Below are 23,359 nucleotides of genomic sequence, written 5' to 3'. Positions count from 1 at the left end.
CAACCAGCTGCTTCTGGCTGATCACATGGGTGCGGTCAGCCTTTCTTCCTGCCAGTCAAGAGGGCTACTTTGGATCAAGTGGGTCAGCTATTGCTGGCCCGTGATCTACAAAGTTTCACCCATTGGCCAGTCACCTCTACGAGGCGACTTTTGATTCTATTGGACCCCCCAGCTGGTAGAAATTAGGCTTGGGGAATGGAACTTGATTCCCCTGCACCCATGTTGCAGTGATGTCACCGGAAACTCTAAAAAAAAGTTGAGGTTTGATGTTACTTCTTATTCTACTGCACCAAAGAGAGTTAGAAGTCAATGCCTTTTTTTCTTTTTCCAACTCAATCCTCATTAGTAAAGGGTTATGATACAATTTACCATCTTAGCCTTTTAAATTGATTTGGATCTTTGAGTGTTGTTTTAGTCTGATTATTGTTATTATTGTTATTTCAATGTTTTGTTGTTTTTAGTAGTTACAGAGAATGTTAACAAGGTAGTTCAGCTAAAGAAACAGCTGCAGTTTATCCTAAATTAAAATCAAATTAAGGTTCCATCAAAACTTTAATCTAATGAAAGTAATCTTGAAACCTCGCTATAAACAGCGGGTAAAGAGCAGATAATCGTGATCACCCTTAGTAAAGAAATTTAATCATCCTTAGTAAAGAAATTTAAATTAAGGAAAGTTATTAGGCTTTCCAAATCCTTTGCTAGGAAAGAATTTACAATATGTATAAACCACATCTCTTCAAATCAGTAAGAGAAGCAGATGCATTTTTTCCAATGCACCTGCTTTGGCAGCTTCTTCTACTTGTCCCTTTATCATTATTTTTCTCTAGCTGCTCAATTTCATTTTCTTAGAAAAGGAAGTCATTTTTTTTAATCAACAGTACATGTTTTAATTTACATACATGATAAAATGTGAAACCAATCTATAAGTTAGATGCATCATTATTTCCCTCCATTCATGTGTGTCATCATCTCATATGAAAGTAAATTAAACATTTTTCATATTTTGTATTGCAGTATAGTTAATTATATTCATTTTGGACATGTAAAGATTAAAATGAAACATTTTTCTCTAAATTGTTTTGCCATTTTTCTTCAGAACATCCTTTACACAATTTTGAACATAATGCATAATTCTATTTGAATCTCTCGGACTTTCCAATGAAAATGCAAAATATTGGGAAAATGTTCCCCTTTCTCACAATGCTAATTGCTAAAAGAGACAATGTCACCTGATGTTATCCTGTAAAGATTCCCTACCACTAGCAGCTAATGACCTGAGAAAGCATGGGTTTAATGTTGCCTAGCCATACATTCCAAAATGGGAGTGACCTCAAAATGTTAAGTATCAAATATCTAATGAGAGCATGTAATTAAAACTGAAATATTTTGTACACATAGTGTGAAGGCATAAGCCACTGGAGAAGGATCTGATAGATGGAAAAAGTGAAAGCAACAGAAAAAGAGGCAAATAGAAAACAAAATGGCTGCATTCTTTCATTGATTAGACAGACATAAGTTAAAATGAATTAATAAAGAAATTACTTTGAATCTGGATCATTGGTTTCCTTTCACAATTTGATATTATAGCAAAAGAACTTCCCCAAACAAATCTTTTCTGATATGTGCAATTAAAAATACAATATAAAAATAGAATTAATTGCAGTACAATTAAATTGTTTTGACTGCTTTCTGGAAAGAGGTTACCCTAGAGATTCACATCCACTCTGATAGCATTCTAAGCAGCACTTTTTAATGCCTTCAAGCCAGTCCTGACTCCTGGCAACTGATTAAAAAAAATCCTTGGAGTTTTCTTAGCAAGATTTTTTTGAAAATGGTTTGCTAATACATTCTTCCTAGCTATGAGAGAGAGAGAGAGTAACTGTCCCAAAGTCAACTACCTGGTTTTATGGCTATGGTGGGACTACAAATTCAATCTTTCAGTTTCTAGACAGGTGCCTTACCCACTAATCAAACTCAACTTTAAGCAATATTAAATCTGTTTAATACTGGGATGGGAGTCTATCAAACAATACAGGTTTGTAGGCTGGGCTGGGAAATCAACAAACATACCAAAAAGAAGTTCCAAAGATGCTTTTTTTTCATGAGGCAACTGGTCTTTCTTGTTTTTCTTTGAAGACATTTTGCTTCTCATCCAAGAAGCTTCTTCAGCTCTAACTGGATGGTGGAGAATGGAAAGATTTATACTCCTTACAGACAGCTGTTCATTTGCATTCTTTCAGTGAGTCGTTAATGCTGTGTCCTCAGGGTCACCTGAGTGGTGCAAATGTGTGTGGAGCCTTCCTGGAACTGTTGAAGGCTCCAAGAAGGCTCCATACATATTTGCACCACTCAGGTGACCCTGAGGGCACAGATAAGCCTCCAGGTAGCATTAACAACTCGCTAAAAGAATGCAATGAACAGCTGTCTGCAAGAATCTTTCCACACCATCTAGTCAGAGCTGAAGAAGCTTCTTGGAAGACAAGCGAAATGTCTTCCAAGAAAAACAAGAAAGTCCAGTTGCCTCATGGGGAAAAAAAAGCATCTTTGGGATACCTATGACCTGAATGACTGAGAATCTCTATAGACATAACAAAAGAAGGTAATAGCAAACAATTTTCATATAGTTGCCAGGAAAATTGTAAACATGAAGTCATCTGGAGCCAAGCCTGACTGAAAGAAAAAACTTACTGTAGTATTCAAAGTATTTTTAAGGAATGCAACAATTCTGTTTTATATTCTGGTTATAGGAATTAGTGTGTTGTATTAATTTAGTGTAGGTTCAGATCACTGTTAATTAGGAAATCTGTTTATTTTAATCAAAATCAAAACTAGGTAAGTCCAAAGAGCAAATACTCTCTTACATCAGTAGAAAATCCTCTAGAAACAAGTATTAAACCATTTCTTCATCAGCCTCGCCATGACATTTAGCAAATTCCTTAATATTAAAAAAGTAATTAAACTTCTTATACCTTAGCAGCTTAGAAAATTGATTGATTATAATATACAGCCTTGAACTTGGTACCACATTGCTTAAATCAGTTCTATAACTGATACCTTGGATGTGTTATCTAATATCTCCAGTCATCTTTCATCAGTATGGCTTGACCATGTTGACTAAACATTAGGGAACTGTACATCAACACATAATTGGGAAGCTGATGTAAACCTCTTATATATGACCATATATTTACAAAAACTTTACTGTACTTTTAAATTGCATTAAAGGGGATAGTAAAATTCTTCAGTAATTATTCTTGCCATTATTTACTTATGTATTGACTGATTGATTTGTAGAGACCACATAGATAGATTTTTTTCCCTGATGATCTATCCCTAATCTGTTCTTTAATTGTCCCAATATACTCAATTAACTCTGACTTTAACTTCAGAAATTTGGAATATTTTTATTTTCAACTCAATTCCTAAACTTTAAATATTAAGACTGCAGTTCAGCCTGAACAAGTGATAGGTTAAATTAAATGTTTGTTCTTAAAATTACTACACTGAATGTTTTTCTTAAAGGGAAATTTCTCTCAGTTATGTCAAAACTTCCACAAATAAAACATGAGATTTGTTATTTTCCTCAAAATGACCCTGCTGTTTTCTAAAGTATTCCAAATATTCTCAGTTGTCTTAGATTCCTTCACATCATCTTAACCAAAGCTTTAAAAACACTGCTTAAAGTTTAAAAGATGAAATCAAAGAAGTATACACAGTTTCTTCTGTTTTTCACACCAGCCAGAAGCTTTCCTTTCACACTTAACAATTAAAATCTAACAGTGACAACAAATTAGAAAGGTTAACATTTTTACATCAATGGGATTCTTACACAATTCTTCTTACACAATTACTGTTGTGTATGTAGAATGCTTGGCTGGCACAGCCAACCTAACATCACTGACATCACCCAGGTGATGTGATAGGTAAACCTGTCTGGTGGGAAATATACAACACCGGGTTGGGTGTTACCTGACAGGCGGGAAAATAGAGCGATCGGGTTGGTCAGCTGGCAGGGCATCAGTAGTATATAAGGGGTTGGCGAGGGTAGGACTGGAACTTCCATTATGTAATCAATAAAAGCAACAGTTCGTGTACCCTGTCTCTTCCTTGTGTCCATGCGGTGGCTACAACATAACAGTGGTGACGAAGGTGGGATCCCGTGAAGCGCTGTGAGCCAAACGCCAGAAAAGCGGCCGGAACAAGCGAGTTCCGCAAAGAGCGGAGACAGCGCAAAGAGCGGTCGTGCAGCAGCGTGAAGTGGGAGTTTTAAAAAAAATACTGTCAAGAAGACAACAGAATGGTGAACCTTGGGGTGGTGAGAGAATTCGACGTGCATCACCCAGAAGAGTGGGAAGCCCATGTGGGACAAGTGGAGGGATACTTGATGGTCAATAACATCACGGAAGACCAAAAGAAAGTGGCTGCATTACTATCCCTCAGTGGACTGGCAGTCTGTAAGATAGCCAGGTCACTGTGTCACCCGACTGCTGTGGCATCAGTTGCTTACGCTGAATTAACAAGGAAACTGAGCCAGCATTTTACACCTAATCGTTCAGAACTATACTGGAGAAGGAAATTCGTGCATTGGAACCAACTACCGGGTGAATCCCTGACAGATTTCGTAGCTGCTGTGCATGAAGCTGCCTGCAGATGCACATTCCCAGACCTGGAGAACAGGATCCGAGACAGAATAGTCTTTAGACTGAGAGATGAGTGGTTACAAAACAAAGTAATCGCTAAGCCCACCGGAACTCTGCTGCAGGTCATGGAGGAATTAATGACCCATGAGGACACCGAGTTGCGAGATCCCCCCCCAAAATAGCAATGCTGAGAGAGGATCAATACATCAACAAAGTATTGTGGAAGGTGGGGTGGGAGAGCTGGATTGCGAAGCGGAGATCGATGAAATAACACAGAGGTTTGAGAGGACACTGATTCAGAGTGATCACTGCGACAACGCAGGACGACAAAGGAGACTAGCAACAACAATTGTGAGACCACCAAGGGACGGAAACAACAGTCGCCGAGATGCAGAGCAAAAATGTGGCAGCTGTGGGGGACCCCACTCCAGGGCATCATGCAATTCCACAGTGCCAAGTGTCGTGCATGTGGCAAGATGGGTCACATTCAGTCCATCTGCTGGAGCCGAGTCCACGACAGCCTTCATGACTTAGAAGCATGGGCCCCAGGTAACTCAAAAACCCTGCACCATGGCTCCGAGCCCCTTAGGCACCAGGCACTAACCTGTAACCGAGGGAAAAGGGTGGCATCCAGGGTCCATTATTCCATTCACCAATTATTAGGCCCAAAGATCAGAGTCGAGGTCCTCTTGCAGGGAATTCCCTGCAAGATGGAGATCGACTCCGGGGCTGCAGTCTCCATAATTTCTTGGGAGACATTATCTGAAGAAGTGGACAAGATCATGGGGAAGCTGATCTCCACCACGTGTTTGTTGGACCCGTGCCCCTCCTGACTGACTTATGCGGCCCGGGATGGGACACGAGGCTGGCTCCAGGCAGTGATTACTGCCTCTTTGAGTCAGGGTAGTTTTCCCGCCGCCTTGAAGGAGGCGGTGGTGAGACCCCTCCTCAAGAAGCCTGCCTTGGACCCAGCAATTTTAAACAACTATCATCCGGTCTCCAACCTTCGCTTTCTGGCGAAGGTTGTTGAGAGCGTGGTGGCGCAGCAGCTCCCTTTGTTCTTGGATGAAGCTGATTATCTAGACCCGTAACAATCGGGTTTCAGGCCCGGGTACAGCATGGAGACGGCATTGGTCATGCTGGTGAATGATCTCTGGCGGGCTCGGGACAGAGGTTGCTCCTCTGTCCTAGTCCTTTTAGACCTCTCAGCGGCTTTTGATACCATCAACCATGGTATCCTGCTGCGACGTCTCAGGGAGTTAGGAGTGGGAGGCACAGTTCTCCAGTGGTTCTCCTCTTACCTTCTGGGACGTTCGCAGTCGGTGTTGGCAGAGGGGCAGAGATCAACCTTGAGACCTCTCATTTGTGGAGTTCCTCAGGGATCGGTTCTCTCACCTCTCCTGTTCAACATCTATATGAAGCCGCTGGGTGAGATCATTCGTGGTTTTGGAGTTGGGTATCATCAATATGCTGATGATACCCAGCTTTTTATTTCGACCCCAAACCACCCCAGTGATGCCCTCGACGTGATGTCCCGCTGCCTGGAGGCGGTCCGGGTCTGGATGGGGAGGAACAGGCTTCGACTCAACCCTGACAAGACTGAGTGGCTGTTCATGCCGGCATCCCGGGAAATTCCGATTATTCCATCTCTGGCCATGGGGGGTGAGCTATTACCCCCCGTAGATAGGGCTCGCAACTTGGGGGTCCTTCTAGATTCACAGCTCTCTTTGGAAGAGCATATTGGAGCTGTGACTAGGGGGGCCTTTGCCCAGGTCCGCCTGGTGCGCCAGTTGCGGCCCTATCTAGACCGGGATGCCTTGCGTACAGTCACTCATGCGCTCGTGACTTCTCGTCTAGACTACTGTAATGCTATCTACATGGAGCTGCCCTTGAGGTCCACCCGGAGACTTCAACTGGTGCAGAATGCAGCCGCGTGAGTTGTCTTGGGGGTTTCCCGATACTCCCATGTTACACCTTTGCTCCGCGAGCTGCATTGGCTACTGGTTGCTCTCCGGGTGAGGTTCAAGGTGTTAGTGATGACTTACAAAGCCCTTCATGGTATGGGTCTGGATTACCTACGGCAACACCTGCGACCGGCGTCAACTTCGCTCCGTCCAGTGCACTCCCACAGAGAGGGCCTCCTCAGGGTGCCTCCGATCAAAGAATGCCGATTGGTGGCCCCCAGGGGGAGAGCGTTCTCTGTGGGCCTGCCAGACCTTTGGAACCGCTTACCGGTCAAGCTCCGCATGGCCCCCGACCTTCGCTCCTTCCGGCGCAATCTCAAAACCTTCTTTTTTGAACAAGCTGGCCTGGTCTGACGGGATGGGGTTGGGTTTTTTATAATTAGTTTTAATTTTTAATATGTATTAATTATTACGGGCATAATGGTTTAATCACTTTTTAATTTTTGTATTCTGTTTTTTATTATGTATTGCCCTGTTCACCGCCCTGAGTCCTTCGGGAGAAGGGCGGTATACAAATTAAATTATTATTATTATTATTATTATTATTATTATTATTATTATTATTATTATTATTATTATTATTATTATTATTATTATTATCTGCAATTGCAAAAAAAATGGCCACCGGATCCACCTTAATCCCACTCCCATTCAGTTAACAGATTTCCAATGGGCACCAATTAAATTAATGGGCACGGCCACAATAGAAGTGTGTTATAAAAAGTTTAAGGGCCCATTGGAACTACTGGAAACTGAGGGGAGAAGAGCTAGTTTAATTGGGCTTAACTGGTTTGGGGCACTAGGAATTTGGTTAGGAGGAAGGGGGAAGGCAGATCAGAAGACATATCGATCAACTTAGGAAGCGGGTACCCAAGAGTCTGCAACTTCAACAACCTCAAAAACAAGTGGTTCGCTCAGAGATGGAAGGAAGGACAATCAGTGAACCACAAGTGGACATGGCAGAGGGTCTACAACCACCAGTACCGACGGCGGCCTTCTCTGTACCAAACGTAACAGCACCTCGGCTTAGGCAAGAAGCAACTGAAGTTGGCAGCAAAGTAGTCACAGCCAGACGGCCTAATCAGGAATCTGCCACAGACCACACAGGGACTTTAGAACAGTCAGTGGGGGAAGAATCCTCGCACGAAAAGAATGTTGTGGACAGTAAGCCAGCTAATACAGAGGCCGGGAAGCCGTCAGGAAGGTACCCTGTCAGAACTCACAAAACTCCGGCCTATCTTAAGGATTACATGAGACCATAACTGGATGAGATTGTTGGTGTTATGATTGGATAGTAATTGTTCTCGTTGGGGGGGAATGTATGTAGGATGCTTGGCTGGCACAGCCAACCTAACATCACTGACATCACCCAGGTGATGTGATAGGTAAACCTGTCTGGCGGGAAATATACGACACCGGGTTGAGTGTTACCTGACAGGTGGGAAAATAGAGCAATCGGGTTGGTCAGCTGGCAGGGCATCAGTAGTATATAAGGGGTTGGCGAGGGTAGGACTGGAGCTTCCATTATGTAATCAATAAAAGGAACAGTTCGTGTACCCTGTCTCTTCCTTGTGTCCATGCAGCGGCTACAACATAACAATTACAACTTAGGTTTAGAAACAAAGAATCATATATTCTTACTTTGTGCTTGTTAAAGAAAGAAATGAAACATTGCTATAACAACACTGACTAAAACTTAAGGAGACAGAGAAAAATTAAGATGCCATCGCTGAACTACTTCTTGCCTGGAAACTGACCTTTTCAAAGTTGCTCCAGTAGCATATTACCAGCTTCTAATTACTGTTCAATATGTTTTTCTCTCCTACAACTACATCGGTGACATAAAAGGAAGCCAGGTCCTATCAGAGCTGATTTAGAGATTCAAATTCTTTCCTGGAGCAATAAAGATGGGGTTTCCTTTAAAAGGCAAGATGCCAATCATGGGAACATCTGAGTCAATAGTTAAAGCACTGACTACAGGGCAGCAAACGAATCAACATCACAAAGAGCTTCAAAAAAGAAATTCACAGCACTGAAAGCTTTGCACCAATCTGCAGTTTGTGGACCTTTGACTCAGAAATCATGCCACCAAACTGAAGTTCACTTATTAGTGAAAGAAGAAAAAACTAGTTTTTCTATCCAATTCTAGTCCTTTCAAAAACTTCCCCAACCCCCTTTATCACACCTAGAAAATGTTCGTCCTTTTTAAAAATGGCAGTCAGCAACCCTCTTCATGTACATGGACTTCAGTAGAAAAAAGAGCACATTAAAAAAAGTTTATTTTTTTAAAAAAGGAAAGAAATAAAAGTAGATTTTGGGAGGGGGAGGTTTCAGCTCTCATTTGGTAGTTATTGCACAGTGTTCATTATCATCTTTTCCAGGTTGCTATTTTTAACTTGATATCTCTGAGTGTACTTCTAATATAGCTTTGAAAATAAAAGTGCTCAGCTAGTGCTAATTGTCTTTACTTTATGCACACAAAACCTATGTAGTCCCAGAATTAGATTTCAGACCATCATGTTTTCCATTTAAACCACTTCAAATCACTCATTTACGCACAGGCAAGTTTCAGTGTTGTTAATTTATTAATGGGTCTACTGTCATATATGATAGTGTCATCAGGACTAGAAGCACTTTTGTTCATGCAATAATCAGAGGCTGGGGACTATGAAAATAATCATGTTTTCAGCACTATCATCAAACGTAAAATAAACCTGAAGGGACATATGACTTTTATCATAATTGCTGAGACAGGCTGTTGGAAGGCTCTGGAAAATACTTCTCCATGACAGTTTTCATAAATCAAACGTCAACATTAAGCACTGCCTGCATAAGTAGAAATGAGAGCAAAAACTCCTAAACTAACTTACTATCTTCAGATGCAGTGAAAAACAGCAAGTGATGCCTATAAAAACCAGGTGGAACTTCATTAACCCTATCACAACTACCATTTTGTCCTTTTTTAACCTCATTCTGCAGACATCCCTAACTCTTCTTGATGGAATGCAAGCTTATGTGCTTTTTTTCAGCTTTCCAGTAGCAAAGTAACTCCAGCTGATCCTACTTGCTATCATGATATCTTGAAGAAATAATAGTGAATTTTTAACATTGATAAATGAACCTTTTAACTCAGCTCGAGGTCAACCACAATGGTTATGGATATAAATCTATAAATATTTATACCTATAAATCCAGAGTTTTATACACATTTTTATAATTATTAGCTGCCCTAAGTGCCACTTTTGGACAAAAAGTAGAATATAAATTCAATAAATAAATAACCAGAAAAAATCATTTTATGTTTCATACATAAATATGAATGAATTCTAGGTAAAAAGGGAGGTGAATTAAATAAAGCCACAGGGAATTCCCAGACATTTAACTGCTGACCTGTCTTTAATATCTGAATTGTTCAGCCAGTGTTCCTACCATTAAAATGATCACGTTAAAAATAACATGTGATATAATAAACTGAAGCAATTAGGTAGATATTTGTGTTACCAATAAAGGAGAATATTTGTAGCTCAGGGTTGAAATGAAAGATCCTTAGTGCTCTCTGAACTTGGTTGTATTCTTGCAGACATTTCATTACCCAAAGTGGGTAACATCATGCTAGCATTGATAAAGTTACCTAGTTGGGTAATGAAACATCTGCAAGAAAACAACCAAAGCTTTAAGGACTCCTCAGATATTTATGTGTGCCAGCTATTTTTTTAGTCTAGGAAATGCCAATATGATACCACCCAAAGTTTTGAATTACAACTTCCTGAGTCCCTTGTTCTTGACCAATCTGTTAACTCTTGATAGTCATAAACAATACAAAAACAATTTGATGGAAGTCATTAAACTCCCTACTCATAATCCATTCAATGGAAGAATCATAAAGCTCAATTTAAATGATATACACAATCAGCTTCTGAGCCTTCTGCAATCACTGAGAATATTGTTATCCTTTCAAGCTGCTGATTTGGAAACTATCTGTATTCTTGAATCAAGATATCAAAGTAATATGAAAGGAAAAATACATATGAACATATTAAACATATCTTAGAATGACTATAGTATCTCTAACTAGAAAATAAAGAAAACAATTCTCAGATTTCTTTTTTTAAAAAATAGAGGGCATTGGTTCTTTGCTAAAACCCTTGATAGTTTAATACTAAAGAATAACAGCTTATTTTATAGGCCACCTTTTCAGCTCTTTATCTTTCTCCTAAATTTCTACCATACCTTTTTGCAACCTTTCTTGCTGTTTCTCAAATCTAATAATCCATTTATATAAACTAATATTGAGTTGAAAGAACTCAGCTAAAAATAAATCTCAGTACTGTGGAATATTGTCTCCATGAGTGCTATATCTATTTTAAAATGAATGCTTGTTATAGTATTAATTTTTATGTTATAAAACATGGAAAAACAAGGAAAATCTTCCAAAAGATCTTCAAACTCAGAAAGAAGTTCCAACCTCAAATTGTTATGTTAAATTATGCCAGTGAGAACATAGTACCTGACTCATAAATTAAAGATGAAAGGACTACGCTAAATTCAGTACAGGACAGGTGTCAACATTGAAGATACTATAGAGATATTTTCTACTTCAAAGAACCCATAATACTAGATGAAGTTAGATCAGCATTATCCAGTTGGATAATGACAGCAATTGATGGAATATCTATAGACATACGGCACATAACAGAAGAACCAATAAATATTTTAACCATGCCAGCATATCTGAACAACAATATAGTGCCAAACCAAGTGGAAGTGATCATGCCAAAAATAAAGAAGCAGAGTGTGCAAACTTCTATATAAAAACCTTAATTTCTAACAAAATAATCATACTCTGTCCCATCTGTTTTTGTTTGTGGTTGGAGAGCAAGTCGCTATTGTCATCTCCTTGGCCCCCTTGCAGATCTTGCCCTTGGCCTGTGCCTGTTTCCCTCGCACACCTGACGCACCTTGGCACCACCTCAGGCCGGCACAACCAACAGCTCACGCAGGTCCATTAGGCTGCCACTGCCACACGGAGCACCTGTCCTGTCCTGCACAAAGGCTGGCTAGCAAGCCAAAGGCCACCCTGAGTGGGGAAAGCCAGATCCCCATCAGCGCCATGGCTCCCCAGGGCCAGCTAGGATTGCATACCTCCCACCCATCTCTGCTGGGCCTGGGCAGCCATGAAGCCAATGGGGAACGGCTTTCCCTGCTCAGGGTGGCCTTTTGCTTGCTGGCCTTGAGCATGCTCTACCACCTCTATGTGGGGCTTCCTAGCTGACCACTTTACCTCCTTCATGCTGGGCAGGTCTGCAGCTCTGGGCGGTGGTCTAAGGGACCTGCGTGAGCAGCTGGAGGCCATGGTAGGTACCTAGGTGCACAAGGGGAATGAGCTCCACCTATGGGCCAAGGGCAAGACCTTTGAGGGGGCTGACATGACCAGTGGTGACCAACTCTCAAACCAAAAAGAGATGGGATGGAGTTGACATGTCCAGCAGTCCACATCATATGCTCCCCCAACTCCATGTGCTGCCGGTGCTGCAGCAGTGCTGCTGCTGGAGGGCCGGGCCAGTATTCACAGTGGGCTATGCAGCCCCTGCTGCCGGATGCTGTCAGCCCCTGTACAATCACCATGAGCCTTGGGGGCTGCTGGGCTGGGCATGGTCATGGCCAGGACTGTGGGAGCTAGTCCCTCACCATCTCCAGGGCATCCCCAGAGGGCCAACACTGCTTGCTCACTCACTTCCTTCCCTGTTGCTTCCAAATGCCATGTGCTCGCTCACTCACTCGCTTACTCAGTGCCCCGTCACTTCCAAATGCTTCCAAACACCACTTGCTCGCTAACTTCCTGCACCATCGCTTCCAAATGCCACATGTTCATTACTCTGGCAAACTCTGCTGGGGCGATGGTGCATGTTCCCACAGAGAGGGCTCTGAGTGTCACCTCTGGCATGCATACCATAGGTTCGCCACCATTGGCTTAGGGTATCCCAACATGGATTAGATCTCTAATTGGAATGGGAGATCCAAGTATTCAAGATAGTCTTAGAAATGTTGAGTGACAGTATTGCTAATGCATGCTGATAATTGAGAAAGGCAAATAATATTTTTAAAAGTAAATATGTGTGGCATTGATTATAGGAATACCTTAAATTGTGTCAACATGTCACACTGTTATATGTTTTGGAAAATGGGAATTTCAAAATATCTCATTGTCTTTGAGTGACACCTATGCACAGGTCAGGAAGCCACAGCCCTGATGAAACATGGTAAAACAGCCTGGCTGATCAGCACAGGAGTAAAACTTTGCTATATATTCTCCCTTTATTAATTCAATTTATATGCATAATACATATTGAGGGCACCTGGACTAAAAAAATATTATTTTAAAAGATTTTAAAATTGGAAGAAAATAAATAACATGTGCTGTTGTTATTTTAAATTTGTTACTGCTGCCCTTCCAGTAGATCCTAGGCAAATTACAAAATTCAAGAACAATAAAACAATGCCAGTCTAGGCTAAAACAATCATAACAATGGGAGAAAACCACAACAGGGCCCCCGTAAACACATTAACCCCATGCTTGAATTCAAAAGGATTTTCAGAACCCCAGGACACAGGTGCTACTCATATTGTTATGGGGATGCTACTCCAGAAGGTGGGGCCTGTAATAGAGAAGGCACAATTTATCGATCAATAATATGGCATTTTATAGAAGTGACCTGGAGCATGACTATTCTGCCAGAACTTATTGGAGCAGCAGAAACAATTGAAGATAGACAGTCCCTGTTTCACAAATGAACCTGGGTTTTTTATATGTTTTCATTTAAAAAATGTTTTATTTTCTATAAAAGGAGAGAATCTGGTGAAATTTAAATAACTTGTCCAGTGGCATCCACTGGAAAGGTAATGACAAAAGCATGCATTCATGAAAGGGGTTTACATCAAAATGGCACAATGCATTTTGATGAAAGCATGGGATCCTGTGATGCCTCTAAATTATTTTATCTATATAACTATGTATAAATGTTACACTAAATATAGAGTGAGGAGAAAAGAAACAACAAATGGAAGTATGAACATCATTTTTAAGCCTAACCTTTGATAATATGCTCTGTTGATGGTGGTGGACAGCTCCATGATAGACATGTCTAAATCACATAAACTTTGTCCCAAATATGAATACGTAGTTCCTTCCCAGATTCTTTTACTGAAAGTAGTCTTTCTAACCACCCCGATAGATACATAATGGATTACTAAACTAAACATAGAGATTTAGGGTACTGGCAACTGGTGAGAACGTAATGTAGCTACTCTTTCTTCTCTCACACTAGAGCTTTCTCCTTTTCTCCCTAAACTTCTTTCTGGGATAACTGAGGAGATGGAGGTGACAGAGATGATTGATCCCCATTGAATAAAGCCTTTAATCAGGAGGTTGGAGGAAAATGTAACAGGGAATTCCACATGTCATTAGACATCAAATCTACATGTTATCTCACAGACTATAAGTCAGACATTTTTACATAACAATATTTTAAAGGCTAAACCAATAGATTTTGCCATATGAGGCAAAGCCCAAATTGGTTTCCTTTTGTGTTTTACATATATATGACATCTGGACACAAAGATAAAGTTTTAATGACAATAAGTTAATTCAGGAATGCAGGGCAGACAATTGGGCACATATGTTATTGTTTCAGATATGGAAACCACCCTGGACCTCAGGAACACACTTAGGAAAGTGGCTGCCATATGCTTCTAAAGGTAGCTGTCTCATTCTGTTTGATGGTAGGACTGACTGTGACCACCTACCCACCCCCATCCCCACCCCCACCCCCAAGATAAATGGAGAGATATTGTTTGGAAAGTTACCCTCTGATTTTTCAAATGAAAAATCAAAGGGAAATTTTATTACAGCATCCAAAAAAGATCACAGTAGAAAGAACAGCTGTTAAAATTTCTCTGTATGTATTTTCAATTATACTTAACATGATAGAGAAGAAATGACCACAGGAAGTATGTTGCTAAATCTGAAGTAAACAGCAATGAAAAAGAAATTTGGCATTTAGCATTAAAATGACTTAAACCCTGGTTGTTGATATATTTCTGTGTCATTGCTTTCCTGGTAAAGTATAGATTTTTGTTTCACCCCAACTAGTAATTCAATTAGCTTTGTTCAATTAAGTTCAACATATTCACAGAATTGGATATTGACAATCATTGCAACAAAGCTAACTGCTGAGATCCTGTCTTAGTTATAAACCAAATTGCTGCCCACTTGCAAAAGAAACTAATAAAGGAAAATATTTGTAGCTCAGGGCTGACATGAAGGGTCCTTGGTGCTCTCTGAGCTTGTTTGTTTTCTTGTAGACATTTCATTACCCAAACTAGGTTACATCATCAGTGCTAGTAAGGAGTGCACTAGTAAGGAGTGCAGTTTGCTGTCAGTTTATATTCTAGTGGCTTGCCTGTCAGTGTTGGTGGGGATGGTCTTAGAGATTCTTTGGTTGGACTGGGTGATAGTCTCTTTTGCATAGTCTATAGATGTTGTTAATGTCTGCGTGTCTATGGATGGCTGATTTGTCAGAATGCCAGGCTTCTAGAAATTCCCTGGCAATTTTGGACTTGGCTTGATCTAGGATGGTCACATTTTCCCAATTGAAACTATGCTTAAATCTGTATGTTGTGAAATTAAAGAATTTTCATCATGTCTTCTCACTGTTAGTTGGTGTTCATGGATGCGTTCTGCCAGTGTTCTGCTTGTTTGTCCTAAATAGTGGTTGTTGCAGTCGTTATATTGTATGTTGCATATTCCTGTTTTTTCTTTCGGGGTTGTTGGATCTTTTGGTCTGCTTAGGATGTTTTGAAGGGCTTTAGTTGACTTGTGCGCTATGTGATTCCATGTGGTTGTAGTAGTCTGTTGGTGTTTTCTGAGATACTTGATGTATGGCAGTGTAATGCTTTTTAGGGTTTGTGTTGGTTGTGCTGTATTGGGTTGAGTGATCAGGGACTTTTTGATAAAGTTTTGTAGATATCCATTTTGTTGGAATATGTTGTATAGATGCTCTGTTTACTTTTTCTGCTGTTCTGGGTTGCTGCAGTGTGTTTGGGCTCATCTAAATAAAGTCCTTACATAGTTTCTCTTGTGGGAGGTTGGGTTGTTGCTTTGGTAGTGCAACACCTGATTAGTGTGGGTGGTGTTTCTGTAGACTTGTGTTTCTGGTTTGCCATTGTAGTGTCTGCTGATCAGGATGTCAAGAAAGGGTAGTGAGTTGTTGTTTTCTTCTTCTCTAGTAAACTGAATTCCTTTAAAATGTTATTGATGGTTCTGTGGGTGTTCTCTGCAAAAGAATCAATGCAACATTTGTCCAGGTCATCCCCATCACTATCCAGTCCCAACTTGTATCTTAAATTGCAATGAACATTTTTGCTCTTGCAGTGATTATTTGGCCTTATAAAATCTGTACAATTGTGTTAATGATTGGTAAAATAATACAACTCAAATATCTTTTAATGGGAGATTTCCAATTGTTTAGTACCATATAATTTGAAACCAAGATAATACCTTGGCAACTGAGAGAATGAAGAAGAAGGATGAAGTTTTCTAATATTTTCAGTTTAAATCCTTGTGGTATTTTCCTCTTTTAATTACTTAACTTTATTGCAGTAAAGGAACTTGGTATTCAAATATCCAAAACTAAACTGACAATGTCAGGATAGTTTGAAAAAAGCACATACAGAAACCCATGCCAAACCTGAGATAAATATATTTCAATAAAGACATGCTCTGTACACCTGAAAGCCATCAATTAATGTTGATCCTGAGCCATTTCTGACTCTTCCTACTCAGGCAGGTTCAATTCCTCTTAATTATCATTTGCCTGATGTTGTATGCTGCCATGCAAAACCTGGCAACTTTGTGAGTTATTTTAGGGTTGATATCAGAAAATAGAAATTGCCTATGTTGCTAATTGTTGTATCCTGTTTTGATAGTAAGGAGAGGAGTAATTAGAGCATTTTGTTCTATATAAAATTAGCAATACAGAAGAACATATTTGATCGTTTCTATTTGTCCTGACCAGCAGACATCCTTGTATTGAGTGTGGTGTCTTTTTGTATCTTCCAGCCAGAAGTGCTGAAGGAAAGGATTGTATTAAGCTCATAGTCCAAAGGTAGTAAGTAAATAGGGGGAAATCCCAGGAGAGAGAGCTTTGTTTGTAAACTGCTTGTTTCCATCATATTTGAAATCTGTCTTTCCTTACAGATTTAGAATATTTTCCTCTCAGATTTGGAGCCTATATACAAGTACACATAAAGGTATTTACAACTCCTTAAACAAAACACTTCTTTTCCTGATACCACGCTGCAGCTACCAAGCAGCACACCATTGTTGGGGGGGGGGAGAATATGGCTTCTTTAATGAATTGCAAATAGGTGCTGTAAGAACACCCCTTATGTATTCTAAATGACATTTGGATTTTATCCTTCCAAAGCCCTAGTTTATACATTAGATTAAACCACAATAGGGTTTTCATATCATACTTTTGATAGATTAAAACTTGTATGAAACCTGTCATTGAATTAACAAATCATGCTTTATAACTTGTGAACATTGGTATTAGTATACAAGCACGATTCAAATTGATGAAAACTTAATTTGATGTGTGAATCAAATTAAGTGCAGATTTGATTTATTTTTCTTACTGCATTCTGATGTGAATTAGGTGTTAGTGTTGATTTTTTTTTATTAGGATTGTTTGGATTCTTTGATGGAAGTTATCATAGAAAAGAATGAGATAATTAAGTTCCCACAAAACTGAAAACTCTGCTTTTAATTTCCCAGTGATCCAAAGAACAGCTTTTCCATGCAGTGCTTTCTGAGTTTTAACAAGGGCATCGGTTGCTTTCTTAACAAAAAATAGAACATCAATAGATTTTCTGGAAGAAACTTTAGGCTATGATAAAAAGGAGAAGGGAAAGCAACAGGCTGGAATTTTTGTAGCAAGTATTAACCTCGGTGTAAATGCAGAGACCAAATGAGCTTCTTTAATTTCCATAATGAAATTGTTTTTGTAGAGTTAAAAATACTGTAATGAGGCCCAAACAGTGTGCTTTCAGGGACTCCCAGGGTGAAGCAAATGAGATTTTAGCTTCTCTAATTGGGCATATTGCAAACTGGGCTCAATGCTTCTCCTCGGCACAGGATGCTCACTATCCCTAACAAAAAGAGATCTACAGCTGTCAGCAGAATGTAAGAGAGCTTTTTATAAGCCAAACCAAGCGGCACAAGACTAGGGCTCTGACAGGAACCCCCCAAAGGGACTGATCAAGGGGAGAGCAGCTCTGCTGTGCCTTGATTAAGAAGTTATTCATAAGGTAATTTGTTTACCACTATCAAGGAGAATTTTTAAACCAACTGTTGAGAATTCCCAGAATCCTCTGAAGTATTTCATTTGATTAAGCAATGAATGTGGATATTTTATTTCCCCTCTCCTGTGAATTAAATCTCATTACCTTTCAGTGCAGGTTTTGGGGGAAAATTGTGCTCTGCTCACTGCCAAAAGTCTGGCTTTTTGTTTATACTCCTCCTGTCATGTATAAAACTTTGCTAATATCCATCCCATATAAAACAGCACAGAAAAATTTGGGCAACAATCATCAGGGCTTTTTTTGTCATAGAATGCTCAGAACGGAGTTCCGGCACCTTTTTTGGATGGAACCTTGTAGGCTAGGCAAGACAGGTTGTATGACATGTGTGAGTTCCGGCACCTTTATCTTTTTATCTTTACACATTTTGGGGGCTATGTCTGTTGTGGCATGCTAGTCAAAATTATGTATGCTTGGTATTCAGCTCCTGTATTTTCATTTTATTGAAGATCTTTAGGCTTCTTCATTTTCAGGAGAGAGGCTTTGTATAATATAAGCTTTCCAGTTGAACATACCATGTGGAAGATTGATGACATTTTAGTTTCCCTAGGCAAAAAAAATGAAACTATCTAGATTTTGATCCCCAAAATGTTGCTGAGAAGATGACACAAGTCTGGTACTCAAAGGGGTTAGCAAATCTTTTTAAGAAAAGAAGGAAAATCACCCTATTTGGTTATTTTGTGTACTCTAATATCAATAAATCAACCCACTATAACATAACTATGTGTTTTTATATTTATACCATGTTATTCTTTTGGAAATGCCAATTAGTGGACATGAATAAGTCCCTTGATTTTTTCCCCCAGCACAGCTATGAGATGAAAGGTGGTACCTGGCCCAATGAATATAATAGCTCAGATAACTTGATTCTGTTCTCCTTGTGTCCCTATTCGGTAAGATAACTATTGCAGTACACTGGATATCTTCAGCAAATTCAGGAAAATCCTTGCTAATCCCCCCATCATCTCTTAGGAGGAACACACAATGTTACAAAATGAAGGTGAGAACCTGATGTATTTTTAATATGATTACATCATGTTTGTGTTCATCTATTGTTTTATTTGGTCTTTCAGAAGGAGAATATTACAAAATATGTTCAGAACACATTGAATATAGTAGCTGTTAGCTATGGCAATAAAGACCAGGATTAACTAACATAGATTGATGATGAACCTAAAGGGTACACTACTGAATGCTACATTGGCCTTCCAACAAAAAGGGGCTGAATAAGAAGGAGAGGATTTGGTTGGCGATTTTAAGTGTAGGACTATATTGCTGTATATCACATAGTAAATTATTGGAGTTGGAATAAAATGCATTCTCCCCATTACTTTTGTTAGGTTTGCTGAGTTTCTATATTTCTATATTTTCGATAATAAAATGAGCTCTTTATATCCAGATAGGAATGTGACCTTGCTGCAAATTCTAAAGTCACACAGTAAATGCATGCTGCAGCAAAAACAAGTCTTGCTATTATTTTCTGTCTGTTATTGCCTTTGTTAACATAAGTCCCTGCCTTCATTCTGATGTATACTGTAGTATGTCTGAATGAATTCATTACATTCACAAACTACAACAATATTCCCAAAAGTAGAATAACCCATATTGTGCATCCATGTGTGACCTTGAAAATATCTTCAATGAATGTTTCTACATAAGTTAAAAGGCATTGAACTGTTGAGCTAATTCCAAATTTGCCTGGCAACTATCCAAGGATGCCCTTGAGCCCAACCTAATCCATGATTAAATTTATGTTCTTGTGTTTCTTCTTGTCCTTATAAAGTTCTGCATTTTCTTGACAATAAAATGATCATCTGCCGGTATCTTTCAAAGATCTGGACATCCTCAAATATTTCTTTTCTGGAAGTATGTCTCTCTCTTGGCTGATATTCAATGACATTATGCTTTCTTTAACCCTCCTGCTCTTCAATTCCTTCAGCTGATTTCTACCCTTCATAGTATCATTCATTTTGTTAAATTATAAAGGCTTGCTCTGATACCCTTATGTCCTTTATATCTTTCAATAATGAAATATCTATCTAGGTTCCATAACATGTATCTTCCTTCTCCTACCTCAGATAACTAGGCTTATATATTTTTCTTGTGCAGAAAAAGAGCAAGGAAGAAAACTACTATTATTTTTTTTGTTTGTGGCTATCCAAATAACAAGGAACACGGTGGCTCAGTGGGTTAGGACGCTGAGCTTGTCGATCAGAAGGTCGGCAGTTTGGCGGGTTGAATCCCGAATGCCGCATAACAGAGTGAGTGCCTGTTACTCGTCCCAGCTTCTGCCAACCTAGCAGTTCGAAAGCATGTAAAAATGCAAGTAGAAAAATAGGGACCACTACAGTGGGAAGGTAACAGCGTTCCATGTGCCTTTGGCATCTAGTCATGCCAGCCACATGACCACGGAGACGTCCTCGGACAAGCACTGGCTCTTCGGCTTTGAAACGGAGATGAGCACCGACCCCTAGAGTTGGAAATGACTAGCACGCATGTGCGGAGGCTAACTAAGGCTTGGGAGTATTTGTATCAAAGGCATGAGTATCATTTTGAGAGGTAGCATGCCTTTCCCCTTTCCCCTTTCCTTTCTTATGGTTTGAAAAGCTGATTTTAAATTCTAGACTAGGACTTCCTATTTAAAATACAGTATGCATCACTTGAATATTTTCAATATACGGTAAGGAGCATTTGACGATCTTAATAATAATAATAAAGTTGGAAGGGACCTTGGAGGTCATCTAGTCCAACCCCCTGCTCAGGCAGGAAACCCTATACCATTTCAGACAATTTTTTTGCTTCTTGTCCTATTGCTTTGGAAAATAGCAGGCACCCCCCTTCTTTGTGGCAGTGCTTTAGATATTGAAACATCGCTATCATGTTACCCCTAGTCGTTTTCATTAAACTAAGTCTAGACATACCCAATTCCTTCAGCAGTTCTTCATGTTTTAGTCTCCAGTCCCCTAATTATCTTTATTGCTCTTTTCTACACTCTTTCTAGAGTCTCAACATCTTTTTTATATTGTGGTGACTAACATCTTTTTTATATTGTGGTTTTTATATTTTAATAATGAGTGTTCTACAATTTTAATAACATTTTTTCTATATTGTTTTACAATTGTATGCTAGCGAGAGTCACTTTTTGTGAAATGGTCGGCTGTATAAATTACACAAATAAATCAAATCAAGGTTTAAGATTTGTAATATCAGCTAGTAAGCATACTTTAAACTTATTTTGTCAAGGGAATAGGTAAATTTTATTATTAGAATCATATCCCATCTTTATTTTGTACAATTTATTGCTGCAGAAATAATGCTCCTGCCTCCTTTTTCCCCTATAATACCCAGTCTGTAAGGTGGGTTCAGCTAAGAGAGAATGACTGCCCATATTCTTGCATATTCTGATGAATACACTCTTGATCTCTGTTCTATAGCCCTGATAACAATGCTGAAACCTTCTTTGAACACAGGAACTTCAGTACAAATAAATATGATGTCGAGGCTTCCCAACTATCTAAGCAACACAATAGCCAGCAGCTGCAGATAATGCTACTAATGGATCAAATCCTAAAGCATATGCTTGTAAATGAAAACACACTGGAGAAACTATTATCTTTTAATATTTGCTAAAAACAGCAAGCCACTTGATAGTTCTGTGGTGGCAGAAATTAACAGTAGGAGTCTTTAAATGCTGTGGTAATTTTACTTGCTTTAGCAAGGCTCCTTTCCAGAATCCCACTTCATATAATTGCTTAATTGCTACCTCTATTAAAATTATTCACGATATTGCTAGCAAAATGTTTCTTCAGTATGGCATAACATGAAATTGAAATGCACTTTATGCAAAACTACATGGAGGAGGTATTAGCTAATATATCTACATTACAGCTCCTTTAAAAGTATGTCAAAATACTGACAAAATGTGGAGCTTTACACTGAGGGGAAATGTAAACAACACAAGATTTAATTTGCCGTTGGTGCTTGTTCTTCAAAATAACTGCAGTTAGCAACTGGTCACTGCTTTCCAGATACAACAATCTTTCAGTTATCAATAGAAGATTGTCATTAATCTGATATACAGCAATAAAATTTCACAAAATAGAGATATCTATATGAATATATCTTTCAAGCATGGTAGAAAGGTTTTTAAAAACAAAAAGAAAATTTCACTGAGCATTTTCAGCTTTAGGTAATCACTCTGGTTTGTTACTAAGCCAGTTGGTTTGCATAATTAAACCTAAGCAATTTCTTCCTTATTTTTCTGAGTAATAGACATCCTATTTCACTGCCCCAGTCCACCTTGAGTCAATCATTCACGCAGAGTAGCTGCTGATAGTACATACTGCATATGTTTGAAAACCATCTAGTGACATCAGTGGTATGCTGATGAATGCCATAATAATGGCAATGAAACACACATTTATTTTTGTGCAGTAGATTTTTCTGCTTGCATATTCCTCTGCTAGCGCATAATAATAATAATATATTGCAAATGCAAGATAGTCAAAGAAGAAAACTTTTGTCCGTGTCAAGAACAATCGCAACTAATCAGCTGCAACGTCAATGTATCAATGTAGTTTTTGAAATCATTTACAGCTAGATCACCTCACATTACATCTTGCTTAGTAAAGAACACAAAGAATATTCATTCATTAAATGATGGATTTTGCCATCTTTGCTGTTTATTCGTCTTAGTGCATCTCTTTCCCAGCTCGTTTGCAGTCTTTCTTTTTTTAAAAAAATGGTTTTAAATTGACTCTCTTAATGTGATTGTATTAAATTATTTTTATGTAAGAGATTTAGGCATCGGTTAGGAGAGTAAAAAATGAAGAAAATTACATGATTAATATTAACAAGGATATGGTACGCTTGCTATGCTGTGAGTAGTGAATAATGCCATGCAGATGAAAGATTTATTATGACATTAGTCTGTTAAAGCTTTGTAGAGATGATGCTATTTTACAATAATGTCACACCCATTATTTCCAGCTAGTAGTCATAAATTGCATTTCTGAATGTACAAATAGTGGGTGCCATTTCTGAAGTTGTAATAGAGATAGTGTTCTTTCTGCATCATCTGAAGAGATTAATTGACTTCTGAGTGATGTTAATATGTCTTATTTGGTTACTCTTAGGCTATATGCAAAGAAATAACTTTTATCAAGTTTTTGAGTATACATCTTAAAATACACATTGATTCTCTGAGTATTTTTCTGAAGCTCTATTGGCACAAGCATGTGATGTTTAATAGAAGACAACCCTGGAGGGCATACTACAATTGATATACCAATACTAAAGTTATTTGGAACATAATGATATAAGTATATTATACATTTT

This window comes from Vipera ursinii (genome assembly GCF_947247035.1).
Source record: "Vipera ursinii genome assembly, chromosome: 6".
Lineage (NCBI taxonomy): Eukaryota > Metazoa > Chordata > Lepidosauria > Squamata > Viperidae > Vipera > Vipera ursinii.
Note: the sequence above shows the minus strand (reverse complement) of the source record.